This window comes from Tachypleus tridentatus, unplaced genomic scaffold, assembly GCF_004210375.1.
Source record: "Tachypleus tridentatus isolate NWPU-2018 unplaced genomic scaffold, ASM421037v1 Hic_cluster_2, whole genome shotgun sequence".
Taxonomy (NCBI): Eukaryota; Metazoa; Arthropoda; class Merostomata; order Xiphosura; family Limulidae; genus Tachypleus; species Tachypleus tridentatus.
In genome coordinates this window covers 66261510-66267921 of record NW_027467782.1, presented here as the reverse complement: position 1 = coordinate 66267921, position 6412 = coordinate 66261510, and the positions used below count along the sequence as shown (strand labels likewise).

The window sequence follows — 6412 nt, the reverse complement described above, 5'->3', positions numbered from 1 at the left end:
TCTCGTTCCGAGCGGGGATAAAAGCAGTACGTGCGTTCGACCGCACGCCTACGAGTTAATCCGAGCGATTAGCCGGTCTCAGTCAGAGACACACGGGATGCTGGACCCGCAGCGTGCTCTGCACGAGTCGTTGAATTTCAGCATGTCAAACCAAGGGTCCGAGCGGCTCTTCCCTTTCACGGGGCAAGTCAATAACGGTGACTGTTTCCCTTTCCTCTCGGTCCGAGCGGGGATAAAAGCAGTACGTGCGTTCGACCGCACGCCTACGAGTTAATCCGAGCGATTAGCCGGTCTCAGTCAGAGACACACGGGATGCTGGACCCGCAGCGTGCTCTGCACGAGTCGTTGAATTTCAGCTTGTCAAACCAAGGGTCCGAGCGGCCCTTCCCTTTCACGGGGCAAGTCAATAACGGTGACTGTTTCCCTTTCCTCTCGGTCCGAGCGGGGATAAAAGCAGTACGTGCGTTCGACCGCACCCTACGTGTTAATCCGAGCGATTAGCCGGTCTCAGTCAGAGACACACGGGATGCTGGACCCGCAGCGTGCTCTGCACGAGTCGTTGAATTTCAGCATGTCAAACCAAGGGTCCGAGCGGCTCTTCCCTTTCACGGGGCAAGTCAATAACGGTGACTGTTTCCCTTCCCTCTCGGTCCGAGCGGGGATAAAAGCAGTACGTGCGTTCGACCGCACCCCTACGTGTTAATCCGAGCGATTAGCCGGTCTCAGTCAGAGACACACGGGATGCTGGACCCGCAGCGTGCTCTGCACGAGTCGTTGAATTTCAGCATGTCAAACCAAGGGTCCGAGCGGCTCTTCCCTTTCACGGGGCAAGTCAATAACGGTGACTGTTTCCCTTTCCCTCTCGGTCCGAGCGGGGATAAAAGCAGTACGTGCGTTCGACCGCACGCCTACGAGTTAATCCGAGCGATTAGCCGGTCTCAGTCAGAGACACACGGGATGCTGGACCCGCAGCGTGCTCTGCACGAGTCGTTGAATTTCAGCTTGTCAAACCAAGGGTCCGAGCGGCCCTTCCCTTTCACGGGGCATGTTATTTACGGTGACTGTTTCCCTTTCCCTCGGTCCGAGCGGGGATAAAAGCAGTACGTGCGTTCGACCGCACGCCTACGAGTTAATCCGAGCGATTAGCCGGTCTCAGTCAGAGACACACGGGATGCTGGACCCGCAGCGTGCTCTGCACGAGTCGTTGAATTTCAGCTTGTCAAACCAAGGGTCCGAGCGGCCCTTCCCTTTCACGGGGCACGTCAATAACGGTGACTGTTTCCCTTTCCCTCTCGGTCCGAGCGGGGATAAAGCAGTACGTGCGTTCGACCGCACGCCTACGAGTTAATCCGAGCGATTAGCCGGTCTCAGTCAGAGACACACGGGATGCTGGACCCGCAGCGTGCTCTGCACGAGTCGTTGAATTTCAGCTTGTCAAACCAAGGGTCCGAGCGGCCCTTCCCTTTCACGGGGCATGTTATTTACGGTGACTGTTTCCCTTTCCCTCTCGGTCCGAGCGGGGATAAAAGCAGTACGTGCGTTCGACCGCACGCCTACGAGTTAATCCGAGCGATTAGCCGGTCTCAGTCAGAGACACACGGGATGCTGGACCCGCAGCGTGCTCTGCACGAGCCGTTGAATTTCAGCATGTCAAACCATGGGTCCGAGCGGCTCTTCCCTTTCACGGGGCACGTCAATATCGGTGACTGTTTCCCTTTCCCTCTCGGTCCGAGCGGGGATAAAAGCAGTACGTGCGTTCGACCGCACGCCTACGAGTTAATCCGAGCGATTAGCCGGTCTCAGTCAGAGACACACGGGATGCTGGACCCGCAGCGTGCTCTGCACGAGTCGTTGAATTTCAGCTTGTCAAACCAAGGGTCCGAGCGGCCCTTCCCTTTCACGGGGCATGTTATTTACGGTGACTGTTTCCCTTTCCTCTCGGTCCGAGCGGGGATAAAAGCAGTACGTGCGTTCGACCGCACGCCTACGAGTTAATCCGAGCGATTAGCCGGTCTCAGTCAGAGACACACGGGATGCTGGACCCGCAGCGTGCTCTGCACGAGCCGTTGAATTTCAGCATGTCAAACCAAGGGTCCGAGCGGCTCTTCCCTTTCACGGGGCACGTGAACAACGGTGACTGTTTCCCTTTCCCTCTCGGTCCGAGCGGGGATAAAAGCAGTACGTGCGTTCGACCGCACGCCTACGAGTTAATCCGAGCGATTAGCCGGTCTCAGTCAGAGACACACGGGATGCTGGACCCGCAGCGTGCTCTGCACGAGTCGTTGAATTTCAGCTTGTCAAACCAAGGGTCCGAGCGGCCCTTCCCTTTCACGGGGCATGTTATTTACGGTGACTGTTTCCCTTTCCCTCTCGGTCCGAGCGGGGATAAAAGCAGTACGTGCGTTCGACCGCACGCCTACGAGTTAATCCGAGCGATTAGCCGGTCTCAGTCAGAGACACACGGGATGCTGGACCCGCAGCGTGCTCTGCACGAGCCGTTGAATTTCAGCATGTCAAACCAAGGGTCCGAGCGGCTCTTCCCTTTCACGGGGCACGTGAACAACGGTGACTGTTTCCCTTTCCCTCTCTGTCCGAGTGGGGATAAAAGCAGTACGTGCGTTCGACCGCACCCCTACGAGTTAATCCGAGCGATTAGCCGGTCTCAGTCAGAGACACACGGGATGCTGGACCCGCAGCGTGCTCTGCACGAGCCGTTGAATTTCAGCATGTCAAACCAAGGGTCCGAGCGGCTCTTCCCTTTCACGGGGCACGTGAACAACGGTGACTGTTTCCCTATCCCTCTCGGTCCGAGCGGGGATAAAAGCAGTACGTGCGTTCGACCGCACGCCTACGAGTTAATCCGAGCGATTAGCCGGTCTCAGTCAGAGACACACGGGATGCTGGACCCGCAGCGTGCTCTGCACGAGTCGTTGAATTTCAGCTTGTCAAACCAAGGGTCCGAGCGGCCCTTCCCTTTCACGGGGCAATGTTATTTACGGTGACTGTTTCCCTTTCCTCTCGGTCCGAGCGGGGATAAAAGCAGTACGTGCGTTCGACCGCACGCCTACGAGTTAATCCGAGCGATTAGCCGGTCTCAGTCAGAGACACAAGGGATGCTGGACCCGCAGCGTGCTCTGCACGAGCCGTTGAATTTCAGCTTGTCAAACCAAGGGTCCGAGCGGCCCTTCCCTTTCACGGGGCACGTCAATAACGGTGACTGTTTCCCTTTCCCTCTCGGTCCGAGCGGGGATAAAGCAGTACGTGCGTTCGACCGCACGCGTACGAGTTAATCCGAGCGATTAACGATTGTCTTTGTTACGAAAGACGTTCTGTTCCCACTGCTGATGCGACGAGTTTCGGGTAACCATGCCGAGACATCGGAATATGCATCATTTTCGATATAGCTTAGTGTGGGTTGAGCTGTCCTCCGAAGGTCGGTTCTTCCTGATACGCCCTAGTTTGTTTCGTTTTATCGGAACTGTTGTTTTGGAGAACTCGTACTCTAGAGTGTGTAAGAGGTCTGTCTCGTGATTGGTGACACGAAGTAGACAGAGAACGGCAGGCGTGTATCTAGCCACGCGTCTGCCGATTCGAGAGTGGTGTTTCTACTCGCCGTTGGAGCGGGTGGCTTGCACCGAACGAGAAAAGATACCTGGTTGATCCTGCCAGTAGTCATATGCTTGTCTCAAAGATTAAGCCATGCATGTCTAAGTACATGCCGAAATAAGGTGAAACCGCGAATGGCTCATTATCCAGCCGTTGTTCCTTAGATCGTACTTTCCTACTTGGATAACTGTGGTAATTCTAGAGCTAATACATGCAACAAAGCTCCGACCTCACGGGACGAGCGCATTTATTAGACCAAGACCAATCGGACCTCGGTCCGCAAATGATGGTGACTCTGGATAACTTTTGGCTGATCGCACGGTCTAGCACCGGCGACGCATCTTTCAAGTGTCTGCCTTATCAACTGTCGATGGTAGGTTATGCGCCTACCATGGTCGTAACGGGTAACGGGGAATCAGGGTTCGATTCCGGAGAGGGAGCCTGAGAAACGGCTACCACATCCAAGGAAGGCAGCAGGCGCGCAAATTACCCACTCCCAGAACGGGGAGGTAGTGACGAAAATAACGATACGGGACTCTATCGAGGCCCCGTAATTGGAATGAGTACACTCTAAATCCTTTAACGAGGATCTATTGGAGGGCAAGTCTGGTGCCAGCAGCCGCGGTAATTCCAGCTCCAATAGCGTATATTAAAGTTGTTGCGGTTAAAAAGCTCGTAGTTGGATCTCAGTTCTAGACAGGGGGTCCGCTTTGGCGGTTACTTCCTGGCCTAAACATCCTGCCGGTTTTCCCTCGGTGCCCTTGATTGAGTGTCTTGGGTGGCCGGCAAGTTTACTTTGAAAAATTAGAGTGCTCAAAGCAGGCGAAACGCCTGAATAATGGTGCATGGAATAATGGAATAGGACCTCGGTTCTATTTTGTTGGTTTTCGGAACACGAGGTAATGATTAAGAGGGACAGACGGGGCATTCGTATTGCGACGCTAGAGGTGAAATTCTTGGACCGTCGCAAGACGAACTACTGCGAAAGCATTTGCCAAGAATGTTTTCATTAATCAAGAACGAAAGTTAGAGGTTCGAAGGCGATCAGATACCGCCCTAGTTCTAACCATAAACGATGCCAACCAGCGATCCGCCTGAGTTCCTCAAACGACTCGGCGGGCAGCTTCCGGGAAACCAAAGTGTTTGGGTTCCGGGGGAAGTATGGTTGCAAAGCTGAAACTTAAAGGAATTGACGGAAGGGCACCACCAGGAGTGGAGCCTGCGGCTTAATTTGACTCAACACGGGAAACTCACCCGGCCCGGACACTGGAAGGATTGACAGATTAAGAGCTCTTTCTTGATTCAGTGGGTGGTGGTGCATGGCCGTTCTTAGTTGGTGGAGCGATTTGTCTGGTTAATTCCGATAACGAACGAGACTCTAGCCTATTAAATAGACGACTGATCACACGTGTCGGTCGATCTTCTTAGAGGGACAAGCGGCGTTTAGCCGCACGAGACAGAGCAATAACAGGTCTGTGATGCCCTTAGATGTCCGGGGCCGCACGCGCGCTACACTGAAGGAATCAGCGTGTGATTGCCCCTGTCCGGTAGGACTGGGTAACCCGTTGAACCTCCTTCGTGATAGGGATAGGGGCTTGTAATTATTCCCCTTGAACGAGGAATTCCCAGTAAGCACGAGTCATCAGCTCGTGTTGATTACGTCCCTGCCCTTTGTACACACCGCCCGTCGCTACTACCGATTGAATGATTTAGTGAGGTCTTCGGACTGGCTGCTGGAGCGGCTTTCGGGTCGCGCCTGTGTGCCGGAAAGATGACCAAACTTGATCATTTAGAGGAAGTAAAAGTCGTAACAAGGTTTCCGTAGGTGAACCTGCGGAAGGATCATTATCGGGGATGTAGAGAGTGCCCAGCTCGGCCCGTCTTGCCGGCAGGGATTCCCCACTCCAAACAAAGACTCTCTCTGAACAATACCCGGGAGACCGCCGGACCGTCCGCGAAAGGGGTCCGCGTAGCACATGGTTAATACGTGTGTTTGGTCTCGCCGCGGTGGCTCTCCCGCATCCAGTGGGATGAGAGCTAGAACGTTCAGGTACCTATATGCTCGCGTCAGGTGAACCCCGTAGCGGGTGTCCGAGCCACGGCGCTTGTGCTGACGCGAGGTGTAACCGTGTTTGGTCCTCTGCCCCGTCAGGGTAGGAAACGTAAGGGTTACGCGAGCACGCGGGCTCTGTTTCCTCGCGGGGACAAACTCGGCTGCTAGGTTTAATGAGGCCCCTTAGTCTTTAGAAGGGGCCCGCCTGCTTCATGTGATAAAGTCTCGAAACTGAAAATCCACCGTCGGCGGGTGGTGAGGAAATATTAAGGAGCCCCGAGCGGGGTTCCTTGTGGCAAACAGGAGAGGCTGCACGTCTCTCCATTTCCTCCAGTTCGAGAATGTGGTCTTTAATTGAAACAGGAATTGACGGAAAGATTCACGACTCTAAGCGGTGGATCACTCGGCTCGTGGGTCGATGAAGAACGCAGCTAGCTGCGAGACTTGGTGTGAATTGCAGGACACATTGAGCACTCATTTTTCGAACGCACATTGCGGCTCCGGGTCACGCCCGGAGCCTCGCCTGTCTGAGGGTCGGAATACAGTCTCCTAGGCATGTTTGGTGAGAGCGGGCAGTCTCTCTTAAGCCAATCGGCCACATTGGTCTCGTCGGGGAGGCGGTAGTCGCAATCCCGTAGACCGAAAGTAAGTTTGAAAAGTGCCTGAATAGAACAACAGCTTCTCGCGAGCCGGGAAGCATCGGCAGGCCTGTCTGATTCTCTCCTTCTCCTCCACGTCAGGAGGCGTAGCGGG

At 54.8% G+C, this 6412-nt stretch overlaps 2 non-coding genes across 2 annotated transcripts; both read left to right on the top strand.

Moving 5' to 3' along the window:
• Positions 1–3649: 3649 nt before the first annotated feature.
• On the top strand, positions 3650–5454 carry LOC143243497 (small subunit ribosomal RNA). The gene has a single exon (XR_013024621.1). It is a non-coding gene; the product is annotated as a small subunit ribosomal RNA (ribosomal RNA).
• A 588-nt stretch (positions 5455–6042) lies between these two features.
• LOC143243433 (5.8S ribosomal RNA) lies at positions 6043–6196 on the top strand. Its single transcript, XR_013024562.1, has one exon. It is a non-coding gene; the product is annotated as a 5.8S ribosomal RNA (ribosomal RNA).
• The last annotated feature ends 216 nt before the right edge of the window (positions 6197–6412 follow it).